Below are 27013 nucleotides of genomic sequence, written 5' to 3'. Positions count from 1 at the left end.
GTTTGTACGAAGCTGTAAACAGTTTTATTATTGTGACATCAGAGCAGCAGAACAAACCAACATTCATCAGAAACACACTGCTGAACAAACACCTGTCTGTGTAGAAGTCACTTAGTGTGTTAAGGTTTTGTGTCGCTCTGTTCTCGTCTATGTACAGGTGCTACATCAAACCATGCAGAGCATGTGATTGGCTGCCAGCCATCAGGTGATCTGACAACCCAGAGAAGTGCAGTGCAGAGAAATAAACCAGGAACATTCAGACCAAACCAAAAGAAAAAAATCATTTAAAAGGTGAACAGGAAGTGTCGGTTTTTTTGGGAGGGGTCACATCTCAGTCTCAGCCAATAAGCTCTCACCTAGACCTGATGTCAGCAAGACCATCTGGGGGCTGGAGTCTGTGGGGTTAAAGAACGACACGTTTAGAAAAGGACCAGACCGCGATGTCCCAACGTTTCGGAAACCAGTAAATACAAATCCTGCTGATCATTTTCCAAATCATCAATCACTTTTTAGATTGATTTCCTTCCAGGCAGCCATTTTGTTTCTATGAAAATCAACCAGCAGAGAAATAATCCATCACAGCAAATGTTAAGTCATGTTTATTTGAGAAATAGTTTTAAAAGTTCAGCACAACCCCCCATAAAACCACAATGTGACATTTTTACATTCCAGTTTTTGTATGAGGCTAGCAGTTTCCCTGTTTCAGTCTTTATGCTAATGAGGTATATTTCTCCATGAATGCGTTCATGTTAAGAGAAGGCCATATGCAGCCTCCACAGTGCATGGAGAGGTCTTTTTCCTTTTTTGGGAGAATGTAGTCATTGCATATGATTGCTTCCATTTAGGGTCATGAGTGTAAACGAGAATGTAACCAACAGGGGTAGTGTGATATGAGGTGAGTAGAAGAAATGGACTTAGATGGTCATGTTGAAACTTAACAATTGTGGCCTGCCCCACAAAATAGAGGGCTTTAAAAATCCCTGGCAGATGGGAGAAAGGGAGATTTCCTGTCAACCTCAGTGTAACATCATTTTTGGGGTTCTTCTGCTGGGGTCTTCAATTAGAACTGTACTGCAGACATGCATCAGCAGTGTCTCTGAAGATTCTTCCTTTCAACTCATCAATTATCCTACGACATTAGATGGCGTCACAAATAGGATTTGAGAATTGAAGCTGAAAAGAGCCACGGATTTTAAGCCCAGGACGAGGATGGGGAACAAAGCAGCCTGGCCTGCTGAAAACAATCTTTCAGAAAAGGTAAGTCTGAAATTTTGTTTGTGTGGCTGTCCTCACTGGGGCTGGAGAAGCTGATGGTAAATTATGGCTTTGACCAAATTTAAAGAACCGTGCTTTGAGTGAGAGGGGATGTTCAGGACCTGTTCTAAATTAAAGAGAGAACCCCCGTTTGGCAGACTCTAATGTTTGTTTGATAAATAATAAGTGGAGAATAAACACTAGTGACAAGTTTGGCAAGTTTGGTAAGTTTGGCATCTATTGCGTGTGCAGTTTGGTATTGAAGAAAAGAGAATTTTTTATGAAGTCACAGGTACAAATTTAGAATTTTGAAACATTGCAAGATTTGTACCTGATTAGTATCAAAATCTAGTAATGATGTTGTTGAAGTAGAATAAAAAGTACCGGTGAAGCTTGAATTGTGTAAGTATTCAAGCAAATAATAACTGAGCTCATAAAAAAAAAATAGAAATTAGAAAAATAAAAAACAAAAAAAGATGCAGGCCATCTGTTGATTGATAAAGAGAAATGAGTGGTGTAACACTTGGATTCATGGTTTTTATGTGGTTAATTGTTTGTTTGGTACTAGCAGGAGGATTAATTAAACTAGTTTTAACAGGAAATTAAACAGCTGTTGTTTTTTCTCCTCCTCACATTGGGTGGACGCGAGGACTTCTCCAAAAAGGTCTGATCTACAATAAAATTGATCTTCAAGACAAGACGACATAAGGTCGGCGTAGCCTACTTGCCTTTTTTCCTCTCTCCCTCTCTCCCTTCTGCAGTCAGGCCCTGTCTCGCTCATACACACACAAATACACTTATATTTTCTTCTCTTTCCCTTACATAAACATTTGCTCAAAGTTCTCTCTCTCTCTATCTTTTCTGTCTTAAATTTTACACGCTCTTTTTCCTGACTGTTTATACTTTAAGTTTTTTCTAAATGTAGTGTTGGTTTTTGGCTTGTATCTGAGAGTGGGCTGTTTATGAGAAAGTGCTGTTAAACTTTTTGATTCTTTGTTGATAACTGTAAGTCGCCTAGAGCGACCAGTGTACATTTATCTAGGATTTGGTTGGAGGTTATTGATCAAGTTGATATTGATGATTAATTGATATTGACTGACTGATTGATTGATGATTGGTTAATTATTGAGTAATTGATTGTTGATTTACTTATTATTAATCAGTTAATTGTTGATGAATTGATTTATTGATTGATCAGTTGATTTGCTGATTGACCTTTCTCTTTGACAAAAGAACTTAGACCAGACTTGCATAGCCAGTACTCACAAACACATATTTCATACACATTGTGTACAGCAGTATCGCAGCACAGTATGTGTGCCAGCACTACTTGAATCCCACTAGTAGTTTTGATTGATTTATATTTGTTTTCACTTTGTGCCTGATTCAAGTTGAGTCTAAATTTATTAAACCACTAAAATAACGAGTCCAGAGGGGCATCCAGCTTGGAGGGTGTTTGAATAAATAATTCTGAAAAGTCAACTATTTGGGGATCGGTCAACACTCTGGGTTTCAAGGGGGTTGACTGTGTGAAGCAAAGATCAGAAACTTGTGCTTTCCAATTGCTTGCATAAATGGTAAAACAATTAAGAGTTAATCTTCCCAGAGTGACTATGGGGACAAGGGTGGCAAAGACAATAACTCCTGTGGAGATTGAGAAGAAAAACAATCCACTGATAAAAGGGATTGATAAAGTATCTAAAAAATGGAATAAAAGATGGGCGGAAATTGAACAGCCATGGCCATCAGAGGGTACCTTTGATGCAGAAGTGATTAAAACATTGCAAGTGTTCATTAAAACATACAAGGCAGAGCAAAAGAAGGGCAACAAAGGACAGGAAAGGAAGGACAAAAGGGACATGGAAACAGCAATTTGTGAGTTGTTCAATCAGGTGGCAAAGGCTAGAATGGATAAAAGCCTGGAGAGAAACCTCGAGGAAGCCACAAAATTAGTGGAGAAACTCAACACCCCTTTCTCATACATGGCTCCTGCTGTGACAGCTCCCCCGCCTTACGAAAGGAAAAGAGAACATGTGCCACTGTATCTACAGTTACCACTCCTCACCACCGAAGGGAGATAGAGTGAGGAGGATGAGGACTGCCAACTACTTGAAACTGGAAGAGCAAAGACACCCATAGTGATGACTCCAGAGACTAAGAGTAAAAGACAACAAACGCCCTCATCTGCTAGTGGAGGTCCCAGCCTTTTCAGGACAGGTTTGAAGGGAGCAACAGAGTGTGGGAGAAAATTGAGAGGTCCCAGACAGAGTCCCAGTGACAGGCAAAAGTGCATTGGAGGATATGACACATCAATCAAGAAAATAATAGCCAGTGTGGAGAGAGAAGGCAAAGAGAGTCAGTAAGATAAAAGGAACATCAGACAACAGCAAAAGCAACAGTGACGATGACAGTGATGTGCCCACACTCGGTAAAGAGTGTCCGGTCAAGAAAATGATAAAGGACTGGATTAGGAGATGCGCATGATGGAACATGTGGATGCACAGATAAACACCATGAAAAAAGATTTAAGGAAAATCAACAATGCAAAAGATCAGCTGTGGAAAGAGATATAATTGGCCGATACCCCAGAGGAGCTAACGCCCTTAAAAGAATCAATGGAAAAACTACCACTGGTTGAAGAACAGATCATGGGAAAAGTGGACAAGACAATGAAGAAACTCACTAAAGCTGAGAGGAGCTTAAGTGACCAACTGTCTCATACCACAGCTGTATTCCAGCGATACCATCCCATACCATGAAGACGCTTCTAGCCAACTTATTGGGAGTGCCCACCATGGAAGAAATTCTGGAAAAAGCCGGACTCCACAGAAATACCAACTCATGACCCGGAACTCCCGACATAACTGGTCAAAGCAGATGGCTGCCCACCTAGAATCTGGTTCTGTTTGAGGTTTCTTCCTGTTAAAGGGGAGTTTTTCCTTACCGCTGTCGCCAAGTGCTTGCTCATGGGGGGAACTGTTGGGTCTCTCTCTCTGTAAATTAAAGAGCATGGTCTAGACCATGTGTGTGCCCTGAGATGACTTTTGTGTAACACTTCATTTTACGGGTCCACAAATTTCATGGTAATTAGGTGGTGATTAGTAAGTAACTTCTTCTAATTTCTTCTGAAATTTCTTTGAAATTACCCAGAAATTTACCTAGAATTTCATGGTAATTAAATGATAGTAAGTAACCTCTTTAAAAAAATTTTTAATTACCCCGAAACATACCTCCAATTTCATGGTAATTAGGTGATAATAACCAAGGAACTTATTTGAAATTTTGTTGTAGTAGTTTCTGTCTAATTTCTACTGAGTGGACCCCTAAATTGAAGTGAGTTGTTGCCCCTTAATTTCCAAGTAGTTTCTGCCTAACTTCTGTGCATCATACCAGCTTCATTTCCAAGTAGTTTCTATCTGAGTGGAGCTGCTTCGTCTGCCATTCAGATCGTCATCACTGCTCGTGGATGCCTTCATCTTGTCGGGATGCTGATATGTGGATGTTGCACCATTCCAAGTGGGCAATAGGAACAAAATCAAAGAGAACCAAACTAAGGAGTATTCTGTTTTATTTTTATTTTTCCTGAGATCTCAGATTATTTTTTTCTTCTTGGGCTCAAGGCAAACTGAAAACTGACTACAATCTACAATGTCAGAAAGAAACTCAAGGTTGACAAACAACATTAAAGGAACATTTGAAGTGACATCTACAATCTACAAAATGGACATTTAGTAAATTTGGTACACAGCTGGACTGATCTGCTGAAATTTTACAGAAATTAGTGAGAATGTAAATGGTTAAAAATGTACTTCAACTTACTGGCCTGCAGAGGTTAGGCAGAAAGTAGTTGGAAACGAAGGTGGTATGATCCACGGAAGTTAGGCAGAAATTACTTGGAAATTAAGGGGCAACAACTCACTTCAATTTAGGGGTCCGCTCAGTAGAAATTACACAGACAGTAGGTGGAAATTAAGCTGGTATGATCCACGGAAGTTAGGCAGAAACTACTTGAAAATTAAGCTGCAACAGCTCACTTACTTACCATGAAGTTCGAGGTAAATGCTAGGGTAATTTCAACAAAATTTCAAATAAGTTCCTTGGTAATTATCACCTAATTACCATGAAATTGGAAAAATGTTTCGGGGTAATTTAAAGAAAATTTTAAAGAGGTTACTTACTTACTATCACTTAATTACCATGAAATTCTAGGTAAATTTCTGGGTAATTTCAAAGAAATTTCAGAAGAAATTAGAAGTCACTTACTAATTACCACCTAATTACCATGAAATTTGTGGACCCATAAAATGAAGTGTTACCAACTTTTGTTGTGATTTGGTGCTATATAAATAAAATTGAATTCAAAAATTGATTTGAACTTTTCACTGCCAACAGGGGCTACTTATGGAAAGCATTGAGAGATATGTATCCAACTAACATGCATCCTGACAATATTCTCATTTACCCATTAGGAGAAAAAGAAAACCCACGAGCCTACGTAGCCAGAGCTCACCAACAGTGGAGGAATGTCACTGGAAGGGACCCAGACATCAATCAATTGGAACAGGCCATTATGAGAGACAAGATTCAACAGGGACTGCCAGTCAGAAGTAAATTGGCAGAAGTTATTGGACTGAGCAGCATGACAAAGGGTGTCTACACAGATCACATTGCTCACCAGGTGGAATTGCATCACAAGAAAGAATACACCCAGCAAGAACAAGATCAACAGACACTCAGGAAGCTTAACCAAATTCAGCTGGCAGGACCGAAAAATAAGGAAAAGAAACAAGCCCTAGTCTTGCAGAGCCAGTCGCCATCAAACCCACCTCAACTACCACAACAACTACTACCAATCACACAAGGTACTGCCCAGTCTCCATACCCTCAACCTGTGTATGGACAACCCCAGGGATGGAGAGGAGGAGGCAGAGGAAGTGCGGGATGAGATGGAAGAGGAGGTGGAAATGCAAGTTTCTAGCAACCTCCAGGATGATGTTTCATTTGTGGACAGATATTTCAAAGGAGGATATGCATCTCAAGTGCCTGGACCCTATGGACAACATCAGCAGCCACCCATGGGACCGGTAAACCCCTATAGGGGACCGGCACCTGAGATTTAGGGGTTCCCAGATAACTCAAAAGGGGGGTGTCAGCTAGTGGTGTCTAAGCCAGAAGATGACCCAACCATCCCGGTAAAAGTAAACAATCGTCCATTAAAACTGATGGCAGATTGCAGAGCTGCATTTACCTGCATTCGGCCTCAAGATGCCACACACCTCCCTATGTCCGGCAAGCGTGTTCGGACAATTGGGTTTGAGGGAATAAGACAGCTGATACCTGCCACATAACCTGTGGAGCTCCACTACAAGAACCAAAAGACCACCATACCAATTCTCGTTTCAGAACACACCCCTATTGGACTTCTGGGAAGAGATGCTTTGTGCAAGCTGAATTGCACCATAAAATGTGCAAAAAAGGTGGTGGTGCCTCATGAATGTTACAGCCAGCTAACCATGGGAGCAGAGGCTGAAGCACCGGTGGTATACTGGATTGGGAATCTCAGTCAGGATCTGATGGAACCAGCAGTACTGTGGGGGAAATTCATCTCTGCAACCCTGCCTGGTGCCAGACCACCAGAATATACACCCCACTGCATGCTCCAATATTTCAAGGATCCTATAAAGTCAGATTCAGATGCGTGGCTGAAAAACCAACCAAAGCAAGTTCAACTCAGTTCAGGATGGACTAAACCGCCCTGGTGACCGCAGTACCCTTTAAAAGAAGAAGCCATCCAAGGAATCGAATCTCAGATGGAGGGGCTGATGAATGCAGGAGTCTTGAAGATAACCAAAAATCCTCAAAGCAATATGCCTCTCCTGCCTCTGAAGAAACTTGATGGGTCCTATTGCCTTGTACATGACCTTGGAGCCATAAATGAAGTCATAACTGATTTGTCAGCTGATGTGCCAGACCCACATACCATGTTAGCCCAGATTCCACCGGAAGCAGCTTGCTTCACTGTCTTAGATCTGTGTGGGGCCTTCTTTAGCGTTCCATTTAGACAGCCAAGGACTATTTGGATTTACATACAAAGATCAATTTTATGAATACACTCATTCGCCAATGGGATTCAAAAATAGCCCCCACATCTTTAACAAAGTGTTGAAGGATGATTTAGAAGGGGTAGGGGCGCTAATGAGCAGCACAATCATATATTACGTGGATGACATAATTGTTTTCTCTACCGATAAGGAGACATGTCATAAGGACTCAATCAAGCTCTTACAAATACTGGCAGAAAAAGGACACAAAGTTTCAAGGAAAATACTGCAATACTGCCAAGATCAGGTGGTATATTTAGGCCAGTCAATAACTCAAGGACACCGCAGCTTTTCAGATGGCCATTTGGAAGCCATAAGGACAGTGCCACGACCTAGGACAGTCAGAGAGATGATGAAGTTCCTGGGGATCGCAGGTTATAGTTCAGCATGGGTTGAAAACTACACCAAGATCACAGGACCTCTGAGGGCTATGATCAAGGAAACAGGAAGTGGCCAGTAGCACTGTAATCTTACCTGGACACAAGAAGGCCACTTGACATTTGAAACAATCAAACAAAAGTTGCAAGACATGCCTGTGCTGTTCTTGCTCAGCCTACTGGCATGGAAACAAGTCCTCAACCTATTGTATACTATTCTGCTGCCTATTCAGAGGTAGAGATGGGCCTTTCGCCATGCTACAGAGCATTGGTGGGAGTCAATGATGTATCAAAAGGCGTCAGCCCTTACGGTGGGCTACCCATTGACGATTGTAGCCCACCACAGTCTTAGAAACCTTCTAAGTCATGGCAAGTTCACTTTGACTATGCCCAGGATTAGAGACTATCACAGACTGTTAGAACAAGAAGATGTCACTTTGGCCAGGTGCAGCACGATTAATCCATCTGACACTCTGCCACTTCCTGATGATGGAGAACCACATGATTGTGTGGTAGAAGCTGAGAGGTATTCTAAGCTTAGGTCTGACCTACAGGCTCTCCCACTTTGGGAGCCAGATTTGAATACTGGACTGATATAGGATTGGAGAAAAATTGAGTGCAGGATATGCCATTGTCAAAGCGGAAGGTTCTGACTTTGTAATTGAGAAAGCTGGAGTGATTCCACAACCATGTTCAGTGCAATTTGCTGAGTTGATTGCCCTGATGCAAGCTTGTATAATGGCTGAAGGAAAACGTGTCACTATATACACAGACTCAGCTTATGCACATTCAGTTTGACACCTTTTTGCAGCAGTATGGAAGGGCCGTGGTTTTAAGAAAACCGACAGATCTCCCATTCATCATCATGCACAAATCATGAAACTGTTAAATGCTGTGATGAAACCTAAGGAAATAGCCATAACTAAATGTGTAGCATATAAGTCTGATGCGTCGCAAGGTACACAAAGTAACAATGCAGCAGATGAGGCTGCAAAGGCAGCTGCTGGTGCAGATAAAACAGGGAAAGTCCTTTTAGTAACACATGAAGTGGAGTTAGAAGACAACATCACACTTAAAGACATATTGTTGATGCAGGAAGAGGCCAATGCAGTGGACAAACAATTGTGGCTAGCTAGGGGAGCAAGTCAAGATGCCACAGGATTGTGGAGAAACCATGAGGGGTTGGTGGTTGCACCACCAGACCTGTTAGGCTTGCTGATACAGGAGGCTCATGGGCAAGCCCATGTAGCCAGGGGGGAAGTAAGGAGAAAGATCACAAAGGAATATGGATTTTGGGCACTGTATTTGCTAGAACAGATTGACCATGCCTTAGGAAGGTGCACAATCTGTTTGAGGAACAACATCAGAAGAGGAGTATTAACTTTGCCAGGACACATTCCGACAACAAATGGTCCCATGAGAGAACTGGTCATAAATTATGTGGACATGATTCACCCTGTAGAAGGTAAGAGATACATGCTAGTGGTGGTTGACAGATTTAGTAGATGGGTGGAAGCATGTCCTACTAAACGAAAGGAAGCGCAGTCAGTGACTAAGTTTCTCTGCAGGGAGATAATACCTTGATGGGGCCTGCCCGATAGAATTTCATCAGATAATGGTCAGGAGTTTGTTGATGAAAAAGTGAAACTTATCTTACAAAAGCTTGGGATTAAACAACGTTTCGGAGCTGTGTACCATCCACAAAGTCAGAGTATATGTGAAAGAATGAACGGAGTAATTAAAAATTGCCTCATTAAGATCTGCCAACACACTGGGCTTAATTGGATTGAAGGGCTTCCGCTTGCACTAATGGTCTGCTGGTCTAGCAAGCTTCATGAGCTACGATTGACACCTCACAAGTTGGCTATTGGCAGACGCATGACAACGCCTAGCTTGCACACCAGCGGAAAGGGCCCAAACCTATCCCTGTTGGAAAATGACACGAAGGCTTATGTAAAATATGTCTAACCTCCACCGGAGTATTTCTGCTTATGTCTCCCAGAAACAGGAACAAGACGAAAAGGAGGAACAGGAGGTAAAAAGAGGAGACACCATAGTACCAGGTGTTTGTGAAATTCTATGGGAGGAAGTGGTTTGATGCTCATAGAGAGGTACCTTCTGAAGTTGTCCGCAGCACCGGGACAGCGATCCAGATCAAAGGGTCACCTACTTGGTTCCATTTTAATCACTGCGTCAAAGCACCAAGAGATAGTGGAGAGGAGGATGCAATTCCTGGATGAAGTCAAGACGCCAGAGACAAACTCCAGCCACAGGGGAATGTGGAAAGCGACAAGGAGCAAGAGGGTCTCCGGGATTAAAATCAAGAGGAACGGATGGTCAATGACCAAGGCAACCATGATGATGAAAGCAATAATGACCATATACCTACTCCAAATGGTGCCAGGGACCATGTCCTGGACCCTGAACTGTGTGAAAGATTCAACAATATCGACTTCCAACATGCTCCAAAAAGACAGGAGCCAGAGAAAGCAGGAAATTCAACCTCAGGCCGCCCAGAGAGCCAGGTAGCTGTCCCCAGTCAGCCAAAGCAAGGAGCCCGAGGTCAGTTCGGGAGAGAGTCGAGCCGATTCGGTTCAAAGACTATAGTTAAAGGAGAGATAGGGAGTTCAGTCTCGCTCCCTTGTGCATGCCCAATAGGATTCAAGAGTGACTATGATCTGGCTATATGGCAAAATGAAGGGGCAGCTGTGGCTATAGTAGGAGAAATTCTGGAAGCAGTAACCTCACACTCTCTACAAAGGAGACGTTTTCTAGATGAAGAAGAGAATGGAAACTGCTCACTCCTAATACAGAATCTTAATAAAAAAAGATGAAGGGTCCTACTATTGTGTCTACTATGATCCAAACCAACTTAATCATATGTTCCGGTGGGAAAAAATTATAGTAATGGAAAAGGAAAGCACTCCAGTACCAACAACCCCTGTACCAGAGTCTTTAACTACAAGACTAGAACTTGTTATGGAATTGAAGTCTACTATAGAGAATGCTGAACTAAAGACAGTTACACTCAAGTCCGAGCCAATCACCAAAGTTGAAATCACCACCATGCCAGCCTCAGCTGTTGGAAGTACAAGTGAGCACATCTTACTTAAGTCAACTATGATTGAAATTACCACATCTACAGCTGAACTTATGCCAGCATCTGAGGTAACTTCTATCTGGAATACTTCTGAGTCAGAAACCCGTAGCCCTTATCAAGACTCAGAGACTCATAGTATAACACAGGAACCCTCAGAGACTACCACTGCTATGTCAACAACTGTAATCCTTAGTACTTCACCATAGACAAGAAGGGGGGAAATGAGGAAACTGAGGGGAGAAAGAGAGCAACTAGAGCAGGACCTGTTGGAGAAGAAGAGGAAAAAATAGAGACAGACTCCGGGACATGAGTAAGGATGCAGCGTCTGACTGATCTGTTGTAGAGGTGAGCAAAGAAAAATCTCTGGTATATCAATGTATGGATTACACCGGGAAGATTCACATGAAAGAAGACTTTTATATGTGTTCCAAAGTTAGGGAAAGCTCTTTGGTAGTAATGAACACCAAATACAGCTGGAAGAACTGTGAGAACATGAAATCTAAATGGATGAAGAGCATGGGAGCACCTAGGAGTGAGATTGAGATTAACCTTGATTTTTACTTGTCACCACTCTGTGAGGCGGAGTGCCTTCAGATGTTGGGATCCACAGAATACTTTAATGACACCATGATGAGAGGTGTAGGGCCAATCCCAATACACCCCCTACCCCTCAGTTTTGCGCGTTCATGCATAGAGGTAGGGATGTCCCAATTCTTATTGAGGTGGAGGGGAAGGGCAGAGTGCTAGGGCTATATGGCCCTCCAAACTGAGTTTTTTTCAGAGGCACACTCCAAAGCGAGTGCTACGATAAATCTCCCAGAATGCCTTGTGAATCACCAGCAAGATGGTGGGGAACGCTTCACAGGCAACAAAAGAAAACCCTAAATGTAAGTATTTTTTTTTCATAAATAAAGATTTAAAAACTATGATAGCCATCGGAAATGTCATTTCAATGTATCATATACATTTTTTATAATAAGCATAACAGAAAAAACAGCTAGTTGTGTGTGTGTGTGTATCGTCAGTATGCTAGCTAAAGAGCTAAAGTTATACGTTGTTTTCAGGCTGATTAGTGCATGACAGTGCATTTACATGTAGTATTTCCCTCCTTTGATGGCATATGACGCCCAAAAATCCAGCAGCAAAGTTGCTGCACGTTACCGCTCCTCTAATATCAGTAAACAAAGGCACGGTCAGAGCACGGGTTGCTAGCACAGAGCTTGGCTATTCTGTCATGAAGTCGCCTTGCAGTGTTAATTTTTGATTGACGACTTGTATGATCAATTTGTATCGTGAAACTATAAGTTGTGAATGAAGCGTCCATCTATCTCGATCAGAAATGGCAAATGTCATTGTGATAATACCATTATTGTCATAGTAGGGAGGCAAAGAAGGAAAACACCACCTGAAAAATGTTCCTGTCTATTTTCAGTATGATTGACCTGTTCTGTCATGCCCAACAAAATCAACATATCTGTTATTTTGATAATCTGGGTTTGTCACCCTCATAGTTTATAGTAATTGCAAGCAATAGCATTGATTTCTTTGAAATCTGAACAATGTTACAATAATATACTTATGTTCCATCATCGCAGGGACTCCTCGGCAAACCAGATAGCTTAGTTGGTATAGAGCAGATAATGAGCAGCATTTGCAAAGATCTAAAAGTGCTGCCAAACCAATTTGGGAGTGAGTCATTTGTTTTAAAGTCGCTTTACCACATACAAACATCTGTGTTTTGTTCTTGTTTTTACTTTTTTTTTTTTTTTTTAATTTATTGGTGATACTGTTGACAAGACATAGTGGAAACAATACAAACAAAAACAAAAAATAAAAAAATAAAAAAAGACAACTCAAGCAAATAGACAAACAAAAATAATGACAAACAACAGCAATGACAACATCATATTACAATGAAAAAGATAGTAAATGTAGAAAGCAACTAAGCAAAAAATTTAAAATTTAAAGAAAAAATATAAGGTAATCAGAGAAATTTGTTTCTAACTTACAGAGTTGCATGACAGTTCATGTGTCCATGTATTCTTTAACCTATTTTCCACCACAATTACTCAAGGTCTACTGTAAAAAATAAAAAGCCTCAAAGCATTATTTGTAATTCTTGTCATTATTTGTAATATTGAGTTACTATGTCTGTATGTGTGTTTATTGCAGGAGCTTAAAAACCACAAAACAGGATCTGGAATTGATGGCAGTGAAGTCACAGCTGCCACCTGACAGTTCTTTGGGGACATGCATGAGGTGTTGGGTGCCAGGCCTTCAATGGACCCTCCTGTTGTGGTTGCATCTTTTGGTCCTGATGCTGATCCCACAACAATTCTTTTGGTAAGGTTTTAAGATTAGTTACAATCACATTTACATAAATACATACATTCAACTTTAAATAAACAAGAAATAGCCATATCACCCAGTTCCAGCATATAATTTCTTCTAATTTCTGTTCTCTTCTGTTAGGAGATCGTCGAGCCCACAACTAGTGCCACAGAGCCCAGCCCATCCACCTCAGGCACATCTTCTGAGGCACCGTGTACCTCAGCCTCTCTCATGACTACCTCAAACTCCCCGAGCCCTCCAGCCCCTTCTCCTAAAAAGAAGAGGAGGACAAATCCTATAGTGGATTTTCTTATGGCAGAAAGTGCAAAGGAGCAGAAAAGCCATGAGGAGAGTGAGGCAAAAACCGAGCGATTCCTAAACCTGTTTGAGTGCCTTATCAACAAAATGCGAAACAATTAAGTTCACGTTCGCTTGGCTGTTATGTGCAATATTTTCATCACACAGGCTCCTGTTCATGTTGGTTGATTTGTTTATATTTTAATTGCAATATTAATATATATTTTTATACTGTTCATAATATTTACTTTTATACCGTACATAATTAGTTTTATACTGTTCATATTTACTTTTATACTGTAAATAATTATTTTTATCCTGTTCATATTTACTATTATACTGTACATATTTGTTTTATACTGTTCATAATTAGTTTAATACTGTTCACAATATTTACTTTTTTACTGTTCATAATATACTGTATATATTTCTGTTGATGTCAATAGAATAATAAAATGCAATTTTTGTTTCTAACAGAATGTGAGCATGAATAACACTTTTTCTTATGTAATCATAACACAATTTTCCACCTGGCTAGTAGTTACATTGTAGTTACATTCCTGAGACAGACAACCATACAGTAAAATTCCTGAGACAGATAGTTGAAAAGATAAATATGAAAAGATTTATTACAAAAAAAGTTAAGTGTTATTTAAATAAAAAAAATACTTATAAATCATCTGTGTGCATCCAAGCAAAATTACAAAGTAACACGGTTTTAAACATTCAACAACAAGTTTCCAACAAAGCTAAAATACAAGCAATATACATTTATCCATTCCTGCATCACAGACAGCATTGCAATATAACAAGGTATAATATATAACAAGATATAACAAGGCATGTGGTTTTAAACAGTTTCAACAAAAACAAATTTCCAACACAGCTTAAGTACAAACTATAGACATTTATGGAGATTGCACATGGCCTGAGACCAAGGTAGCCAGTCCATCCCTTGTAGCATTCCCAGAGCTCTCGTTATCTGCTAGGGGCACACGGGGAGGTTGGGGGTTAAGGATGTCCTGGTCAACATCTGCATCTGGCTCCAGCATGTCCCCATTATCCAGACACACAGGAAGGCACATGACGTAACAATCAGAGGTGCAAATGTGGGTTTAACCTCCAAAGTTCTTAACAAGGTGGATCTCCATCTGGTCTTCATCATTCCAAAAGCTCTTTCAATATTGCTGTTCCCCCTGGAATGATAATAATTGAAGTGCCTCTGCATGTGTCCATTAACAGGCTCCTTGTAAGGTGTGATGAGGCAGATCGGGGTGTCCAAACAAGGATAGCCACCATCACCCAGAAGGATGTAACCTGCAGGAGGGTACCATCTTGCTCTGTGGAAACTACTGTTCTTCATGATGCGAGTGTCATGAACTGACCCTTGGTAGCCAACAAAGATGTCAAGGAATCTTCCATCTGAATCACAAATCGCCTGCATGTTTATTGAAAAGAACACTTTATAGTTCAGATAGTCGATTCGGTGCTGTAGAGGGGGTTTGATCTGGATATGGCAGCCATCTATTGCACTCACAACATTGCTGAAGGCAGGGCCTCCTGACAGCTGGACAAATCCTTGTCCAACTGCATGAAGCCCTCTTGCCTGTGGGAAACAGATGGCACTCTTCAGGTTGAGCCATATGTGCTGTGCAACCTTGTGGACAATGCGGTGGACAGTGGATTTTGGCACATTGAAGACACTGGATACAACCCCATAGGACAGTCCATGAGCCAGCCAGTAAACATAGATCAGGACTTCCAGATGATTACCCAAGCCATGGTCCTGATCCCTCTGGAGTAGCCTCTGCAGACCACAAACGCAGGATGGTTACTGTTATGGATATTCCATAACTGACCAGGACAACAGAATGTCAAGCTGTACTCTTCTGTTCTCTCAAACAGAAGATAACACATGTTGTTTAATAAACCAGGAGCCTCACAGGCGAACCAAGGCCAGAATGCAGGTCATCATCAGACGCAACAAGACAAACCAAAGATACAGATTTAGGTCATAGGTTTATGATTCGGAACTGACGAACTAGTTTCTATGATTGGCTTAAAGGCTGGTTTTGGACTGTGAGGGGCAGACGAGTTTGGGGACACCGTACGAACAGGAGGTGTCCCTTGAGTCGCTCTCCCTTGCAAGGTTCTTCATTAAAGTTTTCCCAGAATCATCATACGAAGTTTGGTTTGGTCTTCTCTTCTTCAAACTGACAACTGCCAGTGCATCAGCTCCGAAAATCCACAACAATTTGGCGTCACGAACAGGATTTCAACACAACAAAGACGTGGTAAGTGCATAATTTTATTTTATTGTTGTGCCTTACCATGTCTGCGTTTGACGAAATCACAAAGAAACTGTGCATCACTTTCACTTTAAAGGTGGTCACAAAGTGAACAAAAAAAAAAAAAAGCAAAAAGCTGATGGTTAAAGAATCTAAACACATGAAAATGTGTTGAAACTGTGCAGTGATAAGCAGGTGCAAAGCATGTGGTTGTGAAGAGGTAAAAAAAGGCAGAGTTAAGTGAGTCTTAACTCCTGCAGTGCCACAAAAGTGGCTGGGGTTTCTGGGCTAGCTTCGGGCTACGTCCGGCACAGGGGGACCCACCTGAGGTTTAAACTATAGAAAAGACGTTTTCGGGGTAGGATTTGGCCTATTTCGTTTAAGCCAAGATCGGGGATCATCCACTCTGTGTCCTGTGAGAAATGTTTTCAGACTTGGGATTCTAAGTCCTAGAGTCGGGCGCCGGTAAAAAAAAATTTTTTCAAACAATAAACAGTGTACACAAGACGAAGAGTTGCTTCGTCGGTTTGGCTTCAGATCACTGCTATTGCACCAGGAAGAGAGGTGTAAAAAAAAGAACTTCGGTGATGCTGGGAAAGTTTTGATGTGTCTGTTTTGTGTTTGATGTGTTTGTTTGTGTGATGTTTTTAATGTAAATGTGTTAAAATGGGCAACAACACGTCTAAAGCAGTGAGTAGAACACAATCTACTACAAAATTAATTCATTCACCAAAACACAAGAGAAAGAACAAATCTGTTTCAGTAGGAAACAAACGCACCAATTCAGAAGTAAAAGGTCAATCTGCCATTGATAAGCTTCCCGAAGCAAACCCCCACACACTCACAGATGCACAATATAGAGCGATGTTTTCTCCACAATCTCCGGCGGGAGTTGTTGGTAGATTGAAAGGATGGACTTTTGTGTTTCCATTTTCTTCCCTTATGAATCAGTGGACAGATGGCGAATGGCCATACGAAGGAGCGTTTGATAGAGATAAGCTTCAGATTGCTGAGTACAATGTTAACCCAGATTTTGGAAATCCATCTTGGGATAGTGCGTATATGAAAGATTGTGTAAATGTGTGGTTAACTGTTGCTCGTCAGAGGTGTGGAGTGAGTCTGGATGAAAAAAGAGTTGATCGTTTTTCTGATGAGTTCAGAGCAGCAGTGGAGAACTGTGTTAAATGTGTGACAGCATGTCACTTGCCTATGTTGGAAGCAGAGTTGCAAACCAGAGCTACAGAAATGATGAAAATTAAACAGAGGCATGGTGAGAATGTGAAGGCCATTTCCAAAGCTATCATATACGGTTGGGCAAAACGGCAAACTGATGCTCCCTCTCCACAAACTTTGTTGACCATTGTATCCAAAGCTGGAGTGCCTTTGCAAGAGTCACACACAAACAAAACAATGATTTCAATTTTTCCACAACTTTCACCTTCAAACCCCTTTTCAGCTGCTAAAATGACTGATCAAACCATTTCACAACAAGCAAAGACTGACGATGAATTTCTCTTACTAGCCGCAGCTGTTGAGGGACAAAGACTACAGACTGAAGTAGAAAATAGAGAAGAGCAGATAGCAGCTAGAGAAAGGGAAAGAGACAGTCAGGCTGCTAGAGAAAGGGAAAGAGTTAAACAGGAAAAGAAAGATAGAGCCGACGAAGAAAAAGCTAGGAAAGCTGCAGAAAAAGAAAAGAAAGCTAATTTGTCATTCAAACAGGTAAAAAGCCAGAAAAGAAAGGAAAAGAAAAGACATTTAGCTGCCGTTGCTGAAGAAACAGAGATAGACACTCAGGACAGCTCAGGAGAAAGTGAGGTAGAACTTGAGTTACAAGGAGCCAGAGGTAAGGGGGAGGAGTCTGACACAGACCATAGTGACGACACAGAACCTGCAGTCAGGCCAAAGATGACACAGAGACGACCCCACACTGCAAGTAGCAAAACTCAGAGACGAGGTACAACTAGAATGACACATTCACATCTGGAAAGACATACAAGATCGAAAACTAACATTTTAGAGCCCCCTCTAAACATTACATCCACCTCAATAAATGCTCCAAAAATCATGGTTGGCAACACAGCTGTCTGCAAACCATGGACTCCTGCTGAGATAGTTGGAATGACACAAAATGCCCCCAATCCGACCACAAACCCAGATGAATACTGGGGATGGTTAAGATATGTATGCTCTGTGTATAACTGTCTGATACCTGATGTTGAACAATTACTTGCTGGCTCATACAGAAGTTTTTGCTGAAGACAAATCTGCCTCCTTCCCAAAACAAATGTTACAGCATGCGCGACAGGGGGGTGGACAACAGCATTTCAAAAACAATAACAAGCGAAAACCGGGAAAGTGTCACAAATGTGGGAAAGCGGGACATTGGGCTAATGAGTGTAGAAGTGGTCGTCGTCAGAACAAGCAAAATTACCCATTCCAGGATCACCAAACAAGGAATTTCCAACAAACAGCCCCCCTTGCTTTACCACAACAACAACAACAACCACTACCACCTCCTCCACATGTTGATAATGTGAATCATGGACAATATTACAATCAAGCATAGGGAGGCCATAGAGGGGCAGGATCAGAAAAAACATTTCCCATTCAAGCAGCTGTAATTCGACTTTCAAAAGATCCTTCAGAAGATCCAATAATGCCTGTTGAAGTAAATGGTAGTAGAGTTGACATTATGGTAGATAGTGGGGCCACAATTTCCACTGTTAAAGCTGATGAGCATGTATGTACACCAACACCTAATTTTGTCACCACCGTGGGTGTTTCCGGCGTTCCTGTTGTTGAGCCACTATCACAGAGAGCTAAAATAACTGTTGAAGGTTCAGATGTGCAACATTCTTTCCTGATTTCTGAGAAAAGTCCAATTAATCTCATGGGACGAGATTTACTTTGCAAGCTACATGCCACCATTCAATGCACACCTGATGGATTGTTTTTAAGCCTACCTGATGTGAAGGCTGCTCATGCATTTCAGTTTTTGAAAACTATTGCTGATTGTTTGTATTGTTGGTCATTGACTGATTTTAACATGGCTTCCAGTTTCACAGTATCTAGCATTCAAAAAATTGCTCAAATTTCACCAGCATGTGCAACACAGATGTCTGCCATGAGGCCTGTACTACAGTGTCACTGTACAGCAGCATTTAACCCCCCAGAGGTGTACAAACAATTAGCTGATGTGTTTTTGAATACACAAGAGGGGTTGGAGTGTGAACAATGTTTGTTTGTTGGTCCACAGGGATGTGCAATTCCAATTCGGTTATCTGACGCACAGCGCAAATTGGTTAATGATAAAGATTCATTTCCATACATCACTGTAGCTGTCTCTCCTGGCTGTGACCCACAACAGCTGGAAAGCATGGTGGCACAGTGCCAGGCATTGAGAGGAGCTGCGCAGACTCCTCAAACTCAAACAATAACACACTTGGGCCTTGAGCTGTACATGTTATCTTTAACTGAGCACATCCAGCTACCTCAGAGTAGGTTTGTTTTGCAACAACCACCCCTCCCCACACAGTATGGGCCTCCATCAGAGCTTTCAGAGGTTCCATCTATTTTATGGGCTAAACATAAAAACCATGTGGGTTTTGTGAATTCGGCTCCACCTCACGAAGTCACACTCAAACCTGGTGCTAAACTACCAATGGTCAGGCAATACAATTTGCCACACAAGTCAATTGCTGGTATTGAAGGTGTAATTCAGTCTTTACTGGATCAAGGTGTGTTGGTTCAAACAACAAGCCCATGTAACACACCCATTTTACCCATTCCAAAAGCAAACCGCCCAGATGAATGGCGTTTTGTACAAGATTTGCAAGCTATTAATAGCATTGTAGTGCCAACAGCTCCAATTGTGCCAGACACAAATTCGATTTTAGCTTCACTACCATCCAACTCAACACACTACACAGTCATTGATTTGAGTTCAGCTTTTTTCTCAATCCCGTTGCATCCAGATAGCCAGTATCTGTTTGCATTCACATTCAAAGGAAAACAGTACACCTGGCAGCGTTTGCCTCAGGGTTTTGTCGAGAGTCCTACAGTTTACGCAGCAGCAGTGAAACGGGACTTGGATGACCTCCACTTTCCAGGGGGCTCCACTCTCCTACAGTATGCAGATGACCTCCTGATAGCTTCACCATCACAGGAAGCTTGTCGAACGGACTCCATCTTGCTCCTACAGAGACTAGCTGAGTGTGGTCATAGAGCATCACTTGCCAAACTGCAATTTTGTCGGTCTGAGGTGACATACTTGGGTCATGTTTTGAAAAATGGACAGCGCCTGTTGTCACCGGAGAGGTTGAAACTGCTGGTTAACATGCCTCCTCCCACAACCAAGAAACAAATGCTCTCGTTCTTGGGGATGGCGAATTATTGCAGACATTGGATCTTTGAGTATGCTGCTATGGACTCTGTTTTGCGAAACGCCACACTGCAATCAGCTCCTCCCAAGGTGCAGTGGACTGAGGACATGAACAAAGCTTTTCAGGACCTGAAACATGCTCTCACCTTGGCTCCGGCATTGGGGCTGCCGGACTATCATCAGCCGTTCCATCTGCATGTACATGAACGAGATGGCTTTGCTACAGGCATTCTCGTGCAAAAACATGGGTCTCATTACCGTCCAGTTGCGTACTACTCCTCTCGACTAACCCCTGTGGTTCTTGGCATGCCACGTTGCTTAAGAGCGGTGGCCGCCGTTGCCATCATGATTGAGAAATCTTCTCCAATTGTACTGGCTCATGACTGTGTTGTGCACGTTCCACATGCAGTACTTCACATCTTGAACACATCTGCTACCCAACACATGACAGCTGCACGTCGTTCAGGCTATGAAGCAATCATTCTTCATAGTCCACACATCACTTTAAAACGCTCACCTCCATTGAATCCAGCTACTCTCCTTCCATTGATTGACACAGATGATGAGCATGATTGCATCACAACTATTGACCTGTGTACATCCCCAAGGCCAGACTTGTTGCAGACACCAATACCCAATTCTGATTTGATTTTTTACACTGATGGTTCAGCTAGCAGACCATCTGATAGCACACATCTAGCTGGCTATGCAGTAGTTAACGATTGGGGGGTAGTAGAGGCAAAAGCACTGCCTCCAGGTACCTCTGCTCAAGCAGCAGAACTGTATGCTCTAACTAGAGCGTGTATTCTTGCTTCTGGTAAGGTGGCTACTATTTACACTGACTCAAGATATGCATTTGGCGCTGCTCATGATTTTGGCCAGTTATGGAAGATGAGAGGTTTTGTGTCATCTTCTGGAAAACCACTACAGCATCACACTTTGGTTAATGACCTGTTAGATGCTATTTTGCGCCCATCTCAGCTTGCAATCATCAAATGTGCTGCTCACACGAATGGAACTGATCCTGTTTCACGAGGAAATGCAATGGCTGACACTGCAGCCAAACAAGCGGCACTTTCCTCTCCCTCTTTGGTACTTCAATGTGCCTCCACACAACCTACCAATCCAATTCCAGTTCCTTCCGCTAATGATGTCGTGACAATGCAAAATCACGCTGATGACAGGGAGCGAAGTCTTTGGTTGCGTAAAGGTTGTAAAGTTGACGCGGAGTCTGGCTTGTGGCTCCACCCTGATGGTCGACCGGTTTGCCCTCGAGCTCTCCTTCATGTACTGGCACGTGTGACGCATGGTCCAGCGCATGTTGGAAGAGGGGTGATGAATGATGTTATTCGCTCACAGTGGTTTGCTCCAGGCATTACTCAAGTTTCACAAACACTTGTGGATAGTTGTATGATATGTCAACAGACCAGAAAAAAGAATAGCACAGTGAAACATGACCACTTAGAACCCCCATCAGGTCCTTTTGTAAATATGCAAATAGATTTTGTACATATGCCAAGCTCACAAGGCTTCAAATACTTGCTAGTCATAACCGACAGGTTCTCGAAGTGGGTAGAAGCTTTTGCAACGAAAAAAGAAGATGCAAGAACAGTTGTAAAGTGTCTGCTAAAAGAGGTAATCCCTAGGTACGGAGTGCCGCAGGGAATAGATAGCGACAGAGGTCCAGCTTTTGTGTCAAAAATCACTCAGGGACTGTCAGAAATCTTAGGATTTAAGTGGCAGTTACATGTTCCTTATCATCCACAGAGTTCAGGTCAAGTTGAGAGAATGAATGCAACTATCAAAGACAGATTGACCAAAACAGTCCTAGCCACAGGCCTGAAATGGCCTGATGCACTGCCGATTGTGCTGTACTCCATTCGGAGTGCACCAAGTGCAACTACAGGACTGAGTCCTCACGAGGTGCTGATGGGAAGACCAATGTCCACAGGGACAAGTCCCCCACTGACACCACACAAAGCTACTCTGCTTTGGACGGATGAGTTCATGACTGAGTATGTGAAAAGACTAACAGAGATTTTGAGAAAGTATCATTTACAGGTGGCTGACAGACTCCCCAAACCATCGGAAGAACCAATTCATTCCTTTCGAGAAGGTGACCTGGTATTAATCAAATCTCTGGAAAAAGTGTCTTTGTCTCCTAGGTGGAAAGGTCCATACCAGGTGCTGCTGACTACTAGGACGGCCCTGAAGGTCGAAGGCAGAGCAGAATGGATCCACGCCACAAGGTGCAGACTGGCCCCCCCAACCACTGGCGGAGGAGAGCAGAGCCCTGGCAGGTAACCGGATGGTTACTCCTTTTTTCTCTCCTGTTTAGTAGGTTCGGGCAGGGGACAGGTCAAGTCGGTCCAAATGAGAGAGAGACAGGAGTCTCTCTGATTCCAGGCGAAGGAGAGCGGAAAGGCTTTCCTTCTCATGACACAGTCGGTGCCATGAACCCAGTGCCCCATGGACAGGGGCGCCCTTTGCAGAATGATCCAGAAAATGCAGACCAAGAGCCAGATCTTGGACATACGGACAAATCAATGAGCCCATTGGGACTCTACAACACTTTACTTTTTCTCGAGGTAGATGGCGGTGGTCTACATATGATAAAACACTGTTTGAGACGAAGCAGAGTTCATCCACGTCGACGAAGAGGATCACTCCAGGAGGATGGATTCCACATCACCATGCATCGTATGTGCTAGTAACCTCTCCATGGTGATGGCCCTCTACTGTACGCAAAGTGCATGGGTTGAAGACTTCACTTTGTGATTGATTTGTTTTATTGTTATGATGTAATCAAATGTTTGTATGACTCCCCTTTAAGTTGCTAGGATTTCATCTAGTAAGAGGCAGGAAGTGTCTTGTCTTAGGTTGTTTGCGCATGTGACTGGTGACCTCTGTCAATGACCTCCTTTAACGCTTTGGTGTTCTAGGAGATCTTCTTTGAGGATTTGCCTCACTACTGCCCCTGGTGGTTGGAAGACAGAACTCATGGGTCACATGACAGTTGTTTTAAAGGGGTACATAAGAGGGTTTTTTTTTATCTAATTTACTGATTGTTTGCTTTTATTGTTATTGCATTATGTGTTTAAATGATTATGTGTTTTGATGATTTTACTTTTGATTTTGTTCAATGCAATTGTTGATTCTTGTATTACTTTTGTGTGAGAATTGTTATCTGTTGTGCGGATGTTGTTTCTACTCTGTTTGTGCCCTTACAGTCCACCAGTCCAGTCATAAATTGGTAATTTGTATTGATCTTTTGATCAATAAGAGGGGATTGTTATGGATATTCCATAACTGACCAGGACAACAGAATGTCAAGCTGTACTCTTCTGTTCTCTCAAACAGAAGATAACACATGTTGTTTAATAAACCAGGAGCCTCACAGGCGAACCAAGGCCAGAATGCAGGTCATCATCAGACGCAACAAGACAAACCAAAGATACAGATTTAGGTCATAGGTTTATGATTCGGAACTGACGAACTAGTTTCTATGATTGGCTTAAAGGCTGGTTTTGGACTGTGAGGGGCAGACGAGTTTGGGGACACCGTACGAACAGGAGGTGTCCCTTGAGTCGCTCTCCCTTGCAAGGTTCTTCATTAAAGTTTTCCCAGAATCATCATACGAAGTTTGGTTTGGTCTTCTCTTCTTCAAACTGACAACTGCCAGTGCATCAGCTCCGAAAATCCACAACAGTTACATTGTGATTGAGCTTGCAGTAGGACATGGGATGACCAGTCTGGAAAAAGCAATAAGTTCACATTATTTATTTAGTGTGAATTGGAAAAACTTGTATTTTGTTAAAATGCGGAAAATGTCCCCCGCACCAAATGCATATGGCATAAACACATTAGTAGCTACATACAATGTATGTGTATGGTATTCTGTCCTATGAGACCTGCACACATATATCACACAATTAACACAAAAATCAATAAAGTCAATGATTGTTTGTTTGACATTACATGTGTATCACAAACAGGTTGATCCAATATTTACGTTACCACTATACTAGCTTGCTAGCATGTTGTGTAGCTACACAATGCTTCTGGCCTGGCAGAACAGACAAGCACTCGACTTCCTGTTGGCTAACTACAACAAAAATTGTTTACGGTCTATCATACATACGTCAAGCTGATTCATTAGCGCTCCCAGGCATCGAAGACGCATTCTTCTCCTTACATTCTTCTGATTTGCTGCTGACAACTGCAAATAGATGCCTATAGCCCACGCAAGAGAAATCACCACAGGTGAAGATGGCATTTTGAGATTTCCCGGCAAAAAAATCATCGTGTCCGTTTACAACGTCACTGATGACTAATGATGACGTTTCTGGGTATGAAGGGTTGTCCCATTTCATAGGGGAATATTTCAACCCCTACCCCTTGTAACTTTATTGTAAGGGGCAAGGGGCACTCGAAAAAGAGGAGTAGGGGTGAAAATAAAGAAATGGGACTGGCCCATAGTGTATATAGATTTAAAAGACTTAACATCACCTGTGAAGAAAGTGGGAGACCTGTGCATGGCTCTAGACGTGCAAGGGGATAAACAACTAAGGACAGTACCCACAGGGAAGGAGTTGGATATAGTAGGACCGTTTGAGTGCTTTGAAAAAACAGGAACAAAAAATGTGGGAAGGTTGAAATGGAGCATATGTGAAACTATCTGTGATCTCTCTCACCAGAGCCCAGGAACTGCTAACACTTATGATGCTGAGTGTGCAACAATTGGGAAGAGATCAAGATGAGAGTTGGCATTAAACCTAAAGAAGAGAAATCGAACTATGCCTGTGCCAAATGTCTGTCCACACAGGCTGTGGCATTCCAGTTCTGGCTTTGTGGTGAAGAAGTTCTGCTCACTACTCTACCATAAGACTGGCAAGGAAGATGTGCCCGTGTCCAAGCAATTCAGTCTGTTGTCATAATCCTCATCCAAGATCTGGAGGCACTGAAAAAAATCCAGATTTCAACAACAGATTGACCTGTCTGATAATAAGGCCTACATAACCAAGATGGGGATTCCTGTGGGTGATCTAGCCAAAAAGAAAGGAATAAATGACATCCTCATGGGAGTCGTATCTTTCTTTTTACCCCAGGTGGGTGTGAATATTAACACTGCCTGGATCAATTTTATCTATTAAAATCAACAAGCATTCATGAATACAACACAGGAAGCCCTGGGAGCTTTGGGGGAACAGCTTCCAGCAACCAGTGAAATGGCCTGGCAGAACAGACAAGCACTCGACTTCCTGTTGGCGGAGAGAGGTAGAGTCTGTGAGTTATTCGACGATCAATGCTGTACTTTCATACCCAACACCACTGCTTCTGATGGGAAGTTCTCAAAGGCAGTGGACAAAATGTCCTTCACAAAGCGTTCACAGAAAATGCTGGCTTTGGCTATGAATTGACAACATGGATGGAAACATACCTGGGATGCTGGGGTGGTTTCTTTGTCAAGATAGGAGCAGTTCTCTTATCTGCTTTGATCATACTGGGACTAGTGTTCTGTTGCTGCATCCCCATCATAAAAGGACTAATCTCAAAAGGCATAGCCAAAGCAATGAACATCCAACATCCAGACAGCTTATCTGATTATGACTAAGAACAGTATCTGAGTTTCAGACAAGACACTGGAAACGTGGACAAAAGCATGGAGCACTACTGAACCTGGATTCATGAGATTCCCTGCAGGAAAGAGTGCCATGTGTTGGTGTGGAGTGTCACTTGGAGTCTTCTATACCTACCATCTCAGTGGGGAACAGGTACAAAGGGGGGCTGTTGCTCTAGGCACGCTCGTCTCAACCCTGGTGAAGAGACCAACGATCCCTGGGACATTAGGGGTGAAAGGAGTGCAAAGAGTGACAATCCAACCTTAAATTCAATCAAATTTACATCTCCATCTGACACATCATTCTGGCCATGAAGGATGTCTCCAGGACCAGATGACCAGCGGCCCACAAGATACTTTATCTCAGATGGAGGCTGTACCTCTGTCTTTATGCTATCATTTCTATTTGTCTCTCTTCCCCCTTTTTTCTATCGTTGAGCCCGAGGCAGTGGTAAAGACTGACCTCCAACGGTAGGGTCAAGTGCTAGTAACTTAGACCCTCAGGTGATGGTAAATCAAGCAACGAAGAGGACTGTTCGACCATTGTTTTATGTTTTGGAAATTATAGATTGATCACTGATATTTCACAAAGTATGTTATTCACTGGTGTTTGTTAACACTAATTTGGTTGTGTACTGCAAGGCTTGAACTAGTGTAAGCATAAGCTCTTATCACAACTGTTTGGATTAATGCTTAAATTGACTGGTTGTTTGGAGCTAAGGATAGTTGGAATACTGATACTGCTTAGTTTTCACTCATTATTACTCTTGCTATGTATTTTGTGTTCATTTTGAGATACTCCAGTTTTGTGTAAGCCAAAAGGCTTCCAAGGGGGGAATATGAGGTATATCTCTCTGTGAATGTGCTCATGTTAAGAGAGGCCATACACAGCCTCCACAGTGCATGGAGAGGTCTTTTTCCTTTTTTGGGAGAATGAAGTCATTGCATATGATTGCTTCCATTTAAGGTCAAGAGTGTAAACGAGAATGTAACCAACAGAGGTAGTGTGATATGAAGTGAGTAGAAGAAATGGACTTAGATGGTCATGTTGAAACTTAACAATTGTGGCCTGCCCCACAAAAGAAAGGGCTTTAAAAATCCCTGGCAGATGGGGGAAAGGGGGATTTCCTGTCGACCTCTGCGTAACATCATTTTGGGGATTCCTCTGCTGGGGTGTTCAATCAGAACTGGAAATTCTGAACTGTACTTCAGTTTTTGTAATGCCTAATTTCAATAAAATCATTGAACGTGCATCAGCAGT

At 42.2% G+C, this 27013-nt stretch overlaps 2 long non-coding RNA genes across 2 annotated transcripts; one reads left to right on the top strand and one right to left on the bottom strand.

Moving 5' to 3' along the window:
* On the bottom strand, positions 1-27013 carry LOC137197500 (uncharacterized). The gene is made up of 2 exons (XR_010931444.1): positions 25889-27013; positions 1-395 (listed from the first exon to the last, which is right to left on the bottom strand). It is a non-coding gene; the product is annotated as an uncharacterized lncRNA (long non-coding RNA).
* On the top strand, positions 16794-23767 carry LOC137197496 (uncharacterized). The gene is made up of 2 exons (XR_010931439.1): positions 16794-17705; positions 18652-23767. It is a non-coding gene; the product is annotated as an uncharacterized lncRNA (long non-coding RNA).

This window comes from Thunnus thynnus, chromosome 14 (assembly GCF_963924715.1).
Source record: "Thunnus thynnus chromosome 14, fThuThy2.1, whole genome shotgun sequence".
Lineage (NCBI taxonomy): Eukaryota > Metazoa > Chordata > Actinopteri > Scombriformes > Scombridae > Thunnus > Thunnus thynnus.
The sequence above is the reverse complement of the archived record's forward strand: the minus strand, read 5'-3'. Positions and strand labels throughout refer to the sequence as shown.